General features: G+C 50.4%; 1 protein-coding gene across 5 annotated transcripts in view; it reads left to right on the top strand.

The window, feature by feature from the left end:
* The first annotated feature begins 6,934 nt into the window (after positions 1-6,934).
* Positions 6,935-12,338, top strand: part of LOC142466675 (uncharacterized) — a 27,764-nt gene continuing 22,360 nt past the window's right edge. For 3 of the 5 annotated variants that reach the window (XM_075571955.1, XM_075571957.1, XM_075571956.1), the window contains exons 1-2: positions 6,935-7,043; positions 11,686-11,868. The gene's annotated coding sequence lies outside the window, so the exon portion shown is untranslated. The remainder of the gene's footprint in view (positions 7,044-11,685; positions 11,869-12,338) is intronic. The other 2 variants (XM_075571958.1, XM_075571954.1) reach the window with 1 other exon arrangement.

The raw sequence follows: 12,338 nt of genomic DNA, 5'->3' as shown, positions 1-12,338 counted from the left end.
ACCGTTGAGTTTATGGGACCCTCCCCTGATTTCTACCAGGGGGAGTGACTTTCAACTATGGCCTGTGGGAATGCACCCACTGGGCCCAGGGACTGATATCCAGACGGCGCCACTACAAAAAGTAGTTCCGGCCGTGGAGGTGATTTGCAAGCAAAGGTACCTTGTGCAAAAAGCTGCTGCAAGGAGAAGGCGGGAACTAGCCACGGGAAAGGACTCCAGCTCTGGGGAGGAGACTGGCGCGAAAACGCAGACCGCGCCCACCAGGACTGAGAGAGGTGCGGCCTTAATTAAGGGGCATGATATTCCCCTGTGGGACCCGCCCATTATTGCAACCCCTGGGGGCGGGTTCCAACTCTGTCAGAGAAGGGAGGAGCCGAAGCAGGGAGTGGCGGATCCAGCAACTTCCACCAGTCAGCTGCGAGGAACCACAGAGAAGGAGAGACCTGTACAGGAAGTGACTCCTGTACCAAGAATGGCCTGCTCCTCCACTGTGGGCACTATGGTCTCCACCCAGCCCTACTCAGTGCCCGGCGGGGTGCTGGTGGTGAGGGTGGCCAATACAGAGACGGTAGTCGGGCTCTGCCTACAATGCGGGCTGCCCGGAGGTACAGTGAATACGATGGCACGTTGCCCTCATTGCGGGACTTTGTATCTGTGGCCTATGCCCACATTCGTTCCAATACAGCCTGCTGACCCCCCGGTGGATGTGACACGGCGCTCTGCTGAGTCCCCGGGTGCGCTGTGGATCAACCGCGCGAGTCCCGGAGACAGGGGACTGGAGCCGGTCAAGTCGGCTGGGTCACTGGCCATTGAGGCGGCTGGATTAAACCCCGCGACAGGGGCAAAGAGACTTTCACCCCGCCCCGAGACCCCTAGGTCGGGGCGAGGGGACTACTCTGATGAGGACCTCCGTGAGCTGGCGGTAGCAAGAACGGAGCGGAAAAGACAGACGGGGAGAACGACGCCCCGTGGGGTGAGTGACCGGACGTCCCCCGCAGATCGGCGATCCGACCGACGGAGTCCCGCCATCCCAGGACCTGGCGGAGATGGGAGAGAGACGCCTACACCCCTGCGGATGGGTAAGCCAAAAAGCCCTATCTCTTACCTGGTCACAACAGACGGCGAAGCGCTGGAAGGGCCGCGCCAGGCCCAACGCGCACGTGGAGGGACGGCATCACTTCCGGTGGCGACGGCGGAGCAACCGGATGTCGTGGGAGAAGAGATCCCGCATGGGGGTCCAACGCGAGATGGCGACGCTTCCGGTTCCGGGGAGGACGTCACTTCCGGTGGCGACGGCGGAACCCAGGAAGGGGAAGCAGCGACGCTTCGGCGATTGGGGGAAGGTCCCCGACCGCTCGTATTGCCCAGAAATCGGAGAGACGATCTCAGGACTGAGGAGGGTGAGACATCATCCTTGGACCAGTCTACGGACAGCCAGGAGCGGGTCGTAACCCCGTGGGGTCCCGTTCCCTGCCCCTATACCCAACCCCATGCCCTAGCTAATGCCCCTACCCCTATCACACGGTCACCGGGTTCACCGCCCAGCTTGGAACTTGTGGACATACCTTTGGGGGGGGAGGAAAAACGGACTGGGGAGAGGCAGCTCAGTGGAGCTACGGAAGGTGATTCACGGGGAGGAGGGGAATTGAGGGTGGCGGATACAGCACCCCAACCGGCAGTAAAGGCTCCGGGGTCCTCGAGGTGGTTCAACTCGCGATCCACGAGGTCGTCAGGGGTATTTTCATTTGATGACGACCGGGAACCAGGGCCTAATCCCTTTAAGGAGACCCGGTGGTGGGCTCCACTATTTGAGGGGTACTCCGCATGGATGGACCGTACTCGGTTCCTCATCCGGCGGGAGGACGTGGTAGATTTCTGGTGGAAAGAGGGAGAGTTTACACCCGAGCAGAGGGACAGGGAACTACAGAAGAGGTGGTTCCAGCTGGAGCGTAGAGACATAGCGCCCATGGGTCCTGACACTCTGTCAGACCCAGTAGATTCTGATGAGCCCCTATCATGGGTGTTACCTGGGAGGGCAGGTAATGCTGATCTGACCAGGGTCAGTAGGGCGGAGAGGGCTATAATAGCCAAATATAAAAAATCACATGGGTTGGAGTATCCCTATGTTCCGGAGCCCCTGATGGATGAAATTGAGGACAATAGGGAAACGTGGCTCCAAGAAACTATAGAGCTGTATTTAGCCAATAGGGGGAGCGACATTGTAGGTAAAAAGGCGGAAGAAAGAATAGACACCCTGATGCGAGTGTGGAGCATAGGGAGAAATGTTCACAAACATAGGGTGACCTATGTGCCAGAGAGAGGATCACCTAGGCATTATTATGTTACGGTCCTGGATATGGGTAACCGGGAAGTGAGGAAACCTGACCCAGATCACTATTATTAAGGGGGTACTGAGACATTACGCGGGTTCGTGGCTGCTGGTCAGGGGGGCTTGGCGGATGACTGTATTCATGTGTACTGTATTATGAGGAAATTTGTGTGATGTTAATTATGTTTTCCGTTACAGTGCTTCCTGGAAAGAGGTATACAAATTTAGGTCCCAGCGAGGACGATGGGATTCACCAGGGGGAGAATGTAGCGGTCATGTAAAATGCCTACAGTCATCTCTCCTGTTGGCAGTAAGGCCTGGTAAGTGTGGGCATGCCAGCAGTAATTATGGAGGTTTCCCCTCACCCCCTGGTGGGGTGCTCTGTGTATGGCTGGGACTGGTCACATGCTCTGATTCCATGGTTAGTGATGTCAGAGATGTGTCAGCCTCAGAAGCTTACATAAGGCACAGCACAGTGTTCTAAAGTTGTTAGTAGTTGTTCTGCAGAGAAAGGAGTTCCAGTTCTTGTCAGAGCTGAGGAAGGAGTTCAAGTTCTATCAGAGTGTCAGTTATGTTATAGTAACTCCATGGGAGGCTGTGTCCAGGGACCTGGCACAGGACAGTGATTCCTGCGGGAATAAGTGAATCCCTGATCTGGGTGACATACCTAACTAAAGGGAGCACTGGCGAGATGAGCGGCTGAAGATACTCCTTGTGGAGGGCAGCTAAGCCCACCGTGTCAATAAAGATGAGTTCAGCCAGAAACCCTCTCGTGTATCTATCTGGAATGAGTGTACAGAGAGGAGCACCACGGAGGAGTTCCTCGCCAGGATCATCCCCTTGCGGACGCAGGGACCCTGGTGAGGTGGAGGCGCTGCACTGGAACTAGGTGAGACTCAGCACACTACCTCAGCTGCCTGTCTGACGGGTTCTCCCCACACACCATCATGCGGGACACTCAGGAGTCCTGTAGCCAGCAGGTGCACCATCAGGCATATTCACACTGTAATGGGGTCCGGTTAGACCACAGGGGCCAATGTGAGATTGGGTGGGTCAGGCCGGGCCAGAAACACCGTTACATTGGTATGTAAAATATAATTTTGACGTGGTTAATTTCTCTCATCGGTTGAGGAGATGAATTCACTGAAGTGGAGGGTTGGCCTGCCTTACTCATACATTACGTAAGGTTTGAGGGAACCAGTCCCAGAATCAGGGCTCAATTACACCATAACATCAGTGTAATAATGTTCACTTGTGAATCACCCATTGGGAATCAGCTATAATCAGAGCTATGTGAGACTTTCTTGAAACCTGTTTGTCTAAACTCCGATCAGAAAAAACAATGCATAGGTGTCTATGGGGTGGTGACAGACCTATATATATACCATAATGGACATGCCTACCCTCCCCATAAAACAGCCTGCAAAACTAACATGACCATATGGAGTGAACAGGTAAGTAATAACAATAAAGCAGCTTGTCCCTGGGTGATGCGTGCCTCACGTCAGCAAGGTAGGTTGAATGGATGTCCCAAAACGGAGCACAGCAGTAGCAAGGAGTGGGGCCACAAACCAGAAAAAGGAGTTAAAAAATAGTTTTTTCCATTACAAGTGAGGGGTACAGGGTAACTCTGACACGTTTCGGGAACAAGTCCCTTTGTCAAAGAGTCTCTTTGACAAAGGGACTTGTTCCTGAAACGCTGTGCTCCATTTTGGACCTTTTGGGACATCCATTCAACTTACTCATACAGTAGATTGTTGCCCATGACTTGTTGGGAATGTTTTGGGGGCTATAGGGGAGGATGACTTTTGTGATTTAGACGTTTTGCTTTTGTCCAAGTACTTGTATTAGTACAGCGTTCATGCGGTTTATGAAAAATGGGTCTAGAGTTAGACCCCTGATATTGGCCATTTTTGTGGCTGTATCTCCTCTGTAGTCTGTGTGTGTCTTGTTCTTTAGTATCCTTTTTCCAATTTCTATAACATCCAGACTCGTAGTCATGTTTGTCCCTAAAGAATTTCTTTTGCTTGAAACCAATGATTTCTTTTTGCAAACTGTCTATTTTATTTTTGACCTTTTGTTGTAAACCTGGTACTTCGCTATTGTATTTGAAAGTCTCAATTTGGTCCTTCATATTGTTGATTTCTTCCTCCAACTTTTGTAAGGATGCCCGCCTTTTAGAAATCAATAAGAAAATTATTTCAAAAGAACAGTTGTCAAGGATGCGATTCCATTCAGAAATAAATGTATCGCTATTAAAATCTGTAATGGGTGTTTTAAAAATTCTCAATCCCGCGGGATTCGTTTCTGTTCCACATATTTTTCTAAAGTAATTGCATCCCATAGTTGTTTGGTCTCACTTACTAGTAATTTTTCAAGTTTATCAACCAACAAATACAAATTGTCAAGGGTGGAATTACTCTCTATAATTGGGGCGAGAAGGGAGGAGTGGACCAGATGTAGGCAGAGTGGTGATAAACTGAGGCAGGGTGTAGCCCACCTGCGATCAATCCAGGCATTATTGTAGGTGTTTGTCCCTTTAAGAAGTGCGCATGCGTGCCGTGCGCGACGGGAGTGTGACGCACTGAGATGCGCGCACGGACAAAACCCGTCGTGTCTCCGGAAGGCGGGGGCGGCGCGCCGTTGGAACGGGTGCCGGTGGAAGAGCGGAGGATGCGGCCGCGCGGGCTGCCATGGTAAGGAGGTGCCGGTGATCTGGGGAGCGCAGGGACCGAAGGCGCGGTCCTGACAGTAGCTCATCTCTCCTGCTCTTATTCCAATTCCTCTGTTCCCCCTTATTGTAATCTGTTTCATCTCTTCTAAAATTCTTCATTTTTATAAAGCTTATGTATTTTTCTACTTTATCATGTTTCTTCTGTAATTTCCTGTCTCTAACTTTAAATTCAACTGAGTTGTCAAAGTGCAATAGTTTCTCCTTTATTTCATCCACTTCCTTATCTATGTTCAATAGTTTTTTCTGTTGTTCAATGATTAAACTCATAAGATTGAATGAACATAGATCTAAAGCTTCATACCATCTTTTAACAAAATCCTAATTTTCCAAATGGAAGTGGGGAGCAGGGGGGCTCTGTGTGGGGCTCTGTGTGGGGGAGTAGCGGAGGGGGGGTGTGGGGGTGGAGCGTGGGTGGCTCTGTGTGAGGGAGCAGTGGGGGGCTCTGTGTGAGGGAGCAGTGGGGGGGCTCTGTGTGTGGGAGCAGGGGGGGGCTCTGTGTGTGGGAGCAGGGGGGGCTCTGTGTGAGAGAACAAGGGGGCTCTGTGTGAGGGGGCAGGGGGGCTCTGTGCGAGGGAGCAGGGGGGGGCTCTGTGTGAAGGAGCAGGGGGCTCTGTGTGAAGGAGCAGGGGGGCTCTGTGTGAGGGAGCAGGGTGGGGCTCTGTGTGAGGGAGCAGGGGGGGGCTCTGTGAGGGAGCAGGGGGGGGCTCTGTGAGGGAGCAGGGAGCGGCTCTGTGTGAGGGAGCAGACCCACCCACCCAGTCACTGTCTAAGCCACCCACCCAGTCACTGTCTAAGCCAGAGTCACTGTCTCCCTCCTACCCAGGTTATGTCTCCCACCCACCCAGGCCCTATCTCCCACCCACCCAGTCACTGTCTCCCACCCACCCAATCACTGTCTCCCACACACCCACCCACCCAGTCACTGTCACCCACCCAGTCACTGTCACCCACCCAGTCACTGTCACCCACCCGAGTCACTGTCAAGTGTCACTGTCTCCCACCCACCAACTGTCAATCACCCACTCACTTACTGTCATTCACCCACCCAACCACTCACTGTCATTCACCCACCCAACCACTCACTGTCATTCAACTGTCATTCACCCACCCACTCACTGTCATTCACCCACCCAACCACTCACTGTCATTCACCCACCCACCCACTGTCATTCACCCACCCACTGTCATTCAACTGTCATTCACCCACCAACCCACTCACTATCATTCAACTGTCATTCACCCACCCACCGTCATTCAAACCCACTGTCATTCACCCAACTGTCATTCACCCACCCACCGTCATTCAAAACCATCATTAACCCACCCATCGTCATTCACCCACCGTCATTCACCCACCCACCGTCATTCACCCACGCACCGTCATTCACCCACCCACCATTCTACTGTCATTCACCAACCCAGTCACTGTCATTCACCCAGGCAGGCAGTTACGTGTCTTTTGTTGAAAATATAAAAATAAACAGGTTGCATTGTAATGTTTTTTTCTGTATCACAATAAGAAAATAGGTTCGGGGAGGGGGGGGGGGGGTGGGCACCTGCTCCTTTCATTTATCCCGGGCCCCATGATTTCTGTTGGCGGCCCTGATTACAGCCTCAGTGGTTATGTCATATCCAGGTTACCTCCTTCATATCAACATTGACCAAAATGGAGGAACTGAAGCAGCTTTAAAGAAATATATTAAGGATAAAGAGGAGTATACACATCTACTGTACATGCAGAAGAAACTATCTTTCCCTAGCACAGTGCCTGGGAAATGTTACTGTTTTGTTCCTAATCTACACAGTATGTGACACGTGATCCGTTTTGAAGTCTAAAAACTACAACTCCCATGATCCCCTTAGTGTGAGCATGCGCAGTAGGACACAGAGCTGTGACCTGGATGTAGTCAGTGTCTCCACTTCCGGGAAAGAGAAGATGCAGAAATAAAGTGGTGCAGGAAGCACACAGGAGCCTTTTCTGTAAGTAACTTACTTTGTATTCAAAGCATCAGAGCAGGTATATGCAAACACGTGGCGTTTTAGGACAGACACGTCCTCTCCTCAGACCATACACCTTACTGCAATAATGACAGTAACAATTATATATATCCCTAGGGGGTTACACAATTTACAGCCACTACAGCCTCAGTACTTCCTTGTTGAAGTCTGACGTCATATAACGCTTGTACCCCTAGGGCAGTGGTGGGATTAAAAAAAAAAAATAGCAACAGGTTCTCTCTAGGAGGAGGAGGGGGGGAGATCATCTCCCCCAGCCCCTTAACGTCTTCCCCCGGCCCCCTTCATGTCTCCCCCGGCCCCCTTCATGTCTCCCCCGGCCCCCTTCATGTCTCCCCCGGCCCCCTTCATGTCTCCCCCGGGCCCTCTTACGTCTCCTCCCAGCTCCCCCCTCACGTCTCCTCCCAGCCCCCCCCTCACGTCTCCTCTCAGCCCCCCCCTCACGTCTCCTCCCAGCCCCCCCCTCACGTCTCCTCCCAGCCCCCCCCCTCACGTCTCCTCCCAGCCCCCCCCTCACGTCTCCTCCCAGCCCCCCCCTCACGTCTCCTCCCAGCCCCCCCCTCACGTCTCCTCCCAGCCCCCCCCTCACGTCTCCTCCCAGCCCCCCCCTCACGTCTCCTCCCAGCCCCCCCCTCACGTCTCCTCCCAGCCCCCCCCTCACGTCTCCTCCCAGCCCCCCCCTCACGTCTCCTCCCAGCCCCCCCCTCACGTCTCCTCCCAGCCCCCCCCTCACGTCTCCTCCCAGCCCCCCCCTCACGTCTCCTCCCAGCCCCCCCCTCACGTCTCCTCCCAGCCCCCCCCTCACGTCTCCTCCCAGCCCCCCCCTCACGTCTCCTCCCAGCCCCCCCTCACGTCTCCTCCCAGCCCCCCCCTCACGTCTCCTCCCAGCCCCCCCCTCCTCCCAGCCCCCCCCTCCTCCCAGCCCCCCCCCTCCTCCCAGCCCCCCCCTTCTCCCAGCCCCCCCCTTCTCCCAGCCCCCCCCCCTCCTCCCAGCCCCCCCACCCTCCTCCCAGCCCCCCCCCACCCCTCCTCCAGGCCCCCCCCACCCCCCTCCCAGGCCCCCCCCACCCTCCTCCCAGCCTCTCAGTGCACATACAGTGCGAGACAGCGCCACACACACAGGTTTAAAAAGGATTTATTAAAGATAAAAGTGTATAACATTAGAACTTGCATATGGATAGCTGCTCCAGGACCACGACGCCAGCCTCACGTTCTCTGGTGCAGTGTGCTCCCGGTACACAGGACTGCAATCCCTAGACGCTGGCGCCTGTTACGGTGTCCTGACGCAGTCAGACAACACTTCCGGTCCAGGTCTCTGCATGAACAATGCGTTTCGGATCTAGTAATCCTTTGTCCGGTTCATGCAGAAGGGACCTGGGAATACATACTTATATAGGGCTGACTTAATTCATTAAACCAATAACTATTTAATCCTAGTACCACACATGCCGTGTGAGTACATCTATAGATTATTTCCCTATCACTTTCATGCTATTTCATTTGTATCTCTGGAATATCCACTCGCATATACCTGGATTCAAGTCACAATACTTACTGCGACAGGGAGATTCTGCTGCTGCTGGAGAAGCCCCAGGAGACAGGACCAGGGCTCGGGAGCGAGCCACACGTCAGTGGAACACATATTAATATAAATATGTTCCACTGACTCATTACACAGTGATTTAGTGACACCTCGAGCGAATCTTGGCCGATTTGATCACAGGAGAACGGCTCGATCCGCAACTTAAGTAATCTTTTGTCAGTGTTGGGATTGTATTGATGCGCATATTGAAGGGAAACATATATATATATATATATATCTGTAAATATTACTGTATGTTCATTTGCATGTCTTAGACAGGTCTGCAACCCTGTCTTTCCCCATTATCGCCCAGCATACAGCGCTTCCACTGCAGGCAAGGGATTCTGGGAAATGACATGCAAATGGACACTCAGTGCCACTTTTGTCTCAAGCTCGTATTACACAAGCAGATCCTCAAGCCAATGCATGCTGTTTTAAACACAGCTTTTAGACAGAGGCTAACCAGAGGGTTATTTTTTTAAAGGGCAGCTTGAACGGCTGCTTTAAATCCAACCTGGCGGCGGGAAAACATGAAATCACTTCGAGTACATGACTTCCTGGAAAGGATGAATCACCATTTGACCCTTTGGGTGCCCTTTTGTTTAGCTGCTATGTCACCCGCGTCTGGCCCTATGATGTAAAGCTACGTCACAGTAATCCTGCTGGTTTCCTAGGGGAGATGACATTCTGTGCTCCTCTGCAGGGCAGGACGGATCTATCACTACGTGGGATAGAAGGGAGGGGGTCTCCCCGTCCGTTCTGTCATCATGAGTGGAGGCGATCACATGACCCCTCCGTCACTCAAAGGTTAAAATAACTGTTTACTTATTTGTGTATTGTGAAAGAAATCCTGTTCTATATTTCTCCAGGAACTTGTATGTGTTTGACTAATGAGGACATTATAATTACTTTGTTTTCTATGGAAGTGTTATTTTCTTTATTTGCTAAACAAGTTTTTAACTTGACAATTCTCTACATTTAACCTATTAAATATGCCATTGTTGTTGGGTCACGTATTCCTAGGAGGGACTGCCCCTTTAAATACCATTTTCTACTCTGCTTCAGTCTAAATAAATCCTGAGATTACAAACCCATAAGAGATTGTACAATCAGCCTTTTCTCCTTGCTAGCTATCCTAAGCTCTCCTTTTCCTTTCACCCCACACAAGTCTTTCCCCGTTTTAGGAACGCAGGGCCACACTTTTCAAAGCTTATTTAACCAGAGGCAGCTGTTGACATTACGATAACTTTGGTTGCTGTCACCTACACTACTTTACCTGGTTTACTGGGCAGCTAATGCCAAATCTATATTCTCCAGACTATTACTCTGTGACCATTACCATCACTTATTGTCTTTCCAAATCCTTGCAAAACCTCCCGAAACTACTGAAGAAACAGAAATATTCATTTATTTATCCCCCAAACAGCTTGTTAATAATTTCCTCAATACCCCTCAGGAGAAGAGTTACCCGTCTCACATGGTTTCTCTTACTGTGTTTCTATTGCTGTTTGTGTTCTGTATCCCCCTTCCTCCCACACCCTTTATTTGCTTCTCAGGTACTGATCTGCAGATTCACTAAAGTGCAATAGCCTCAATTGCACTTTAACCGCCACTCAAGTAAATGGGAATGAGCATGTGATCACAGCAGCTCTTTGCACCTCTCCCCTCACTGGCTGCTGAAAGTGAACAGAGACTCGGCAGCTCCCTGCTCCAGCCACACACACACACGCACAATTATGCTTTTCTTTTGTGTTTGTTTACACAGCATCCCCCCCCCCACCCCCCTCGGCTCTCCGGTCCCCGCTCTCCAGTCCCCGCTCTCCGCACACAGGTCACAGAGTATAATAATAAAAAGGGGGAGAACGGGGGACGGCACCCGCAACTGTCTGCCACGACCATACTCCTGCACCTTGAGCACAGATCTCTGGGCTGCAGGAACCCGCGGCAGAGGCGCGCATGGGAGAGCGCGGCCGTAGCAGGTCAGTGCGAGCTCGGCCTTGGGCTACGGCCCCAGTGGTCAATGCTGCAGGCTTGTCTGACTGCCTGATGGCTCGTGCACGGGTCCGCGATCTGTGGTCTATGTGGAGCGATGGGATGTGCATGGCTGGGGGTGGGGGGGGGGGGGTTGAAACCCAAACTGACATTGTTACCTCATTAGACTGTGGCTCAAGGCTTTTTCTATAGTCCAGTTTCCAAATCAGTCCAGGGCATGTTATAAGCTCAGGTTGCTAATGGAACACATTCCTGCTACAACACCTTGTTACATCAACCCCACTTTCTGTTTAGTTCCACTGGAAGAAAACTCACCTTTGTGTCAGTTGTGTCATCTTGTCGGGACTTTTTAATTAAAACTGTGTTTTTATTTATTTTTAAGTACAGGCAGTCCTCGTTTTACAACGCTTCGCTTTAACCCGAATGGCTTATCCAACGCTATGCAATGCATACCTATGTTCATTTTTACAACGCCAAAACGGCTTATCCAACACTCTTATAACGCTTTGCAAAGTTATTTATGTGTATATAATATATATTATATTATATAATACTATATAATATATTATATTTTATATATAATACAGTATATACACTATATAATTTGTATGTGCTGCGTATTTTATTGCCTGCATAAAATATTTGGTGTAGTTTAGTGTTAAAAATGTCTTCAGGAACGGAACCTTTCATTTAAACAGCGTTCCTATGGGAAATCGTGTTTCGCTTTAAGACGTTTCGCTATCCAACGCCATTTTGAGTAACGCATTGTGTCGGATAACCGAGGACTGCCTGTAATAAGAAAGTAGTCACTGGTGTGGCCGGTGGCTCCCATTCAATCAAACTGTGGCTACATACAAGTGAGCCATTGTATATACATTGCTCTTACATTGCTCCTCCATTAACTTCTGTTCTCAAAAACTGTAGAGAAGAAAGAAAAGACAAGTCACATTATTATCAACTTGTATTTTTTTTCAGCTCTTCCTTTATAAAATAGACATTACTTTGAGACCTCACTAACTGTCCCAATTTTAGGTTTGTAAATTGTGTGAGAAACGAGGAAGAACAGAACCTTGTGCGTTGCAGTACCACAGGATAATCTCCTACAAGAACCTGCACAGACCTCCCCACACATAGAGCTCCTGGTTTGGAGATGAATATGGGAAAGAGCTTGGTATCAAGGGGGTGCGCTATGGAAAAGTAACGCACCAGCACAAGGTAATCAGGAATATGTGTGTTACGTGGTTTTTAATCTCTTTTGTCTTATTTCTGATGTTAAATTGCAAATAGTGTTAGATCTATATACACCATTACGATCAACTAGAACTTAATATCACTAAACCTGACTTATTATATAAGGCACGTAGTATTACCTATGAGATTGTACCAGTTTAGCCATGTATGAGTTACATTAAGGAACATCAATACCCATGAATTAACATTTACTGGCTATTTATCTGGACTAATATGGGTTCTACAGTGGCATTCTCTATACAGTGTGCTTAATACAGCTTCTCTATACCACGATTATGAGTTGTATATCATAGAGCAGTAACGAGCGTCATTAGGGGCGTGTTATTCTCAAACATGCGCTTGGCCAGTCTAAGAACCAATGAGCGTCTGCAAGCGCTCGGTTTTTATAGCAACGCTTGCGCATAAAACTCCCACTTGTAGCCCTTGGAACACGT

The sequence above is a fragment of the Ascaphus truei genome, chromosome 15 (assembly GCF_040206685.1).
Source record: "Ascaphus truei isolate aAscTru1 chromosome 15, aAscTru1.hap1, whole genome shotgun sequence".
NCBI classification, from domain to species: domain Eukaryota; kingdom Metazoa; phylum Chordata; class Amphibia; order Anura; family Ascaphidae; genus Ascaphus; species Ascaphus truei.
This window is presented reverse-complemented; position numbering and strand designations above follow the sequence as displayed.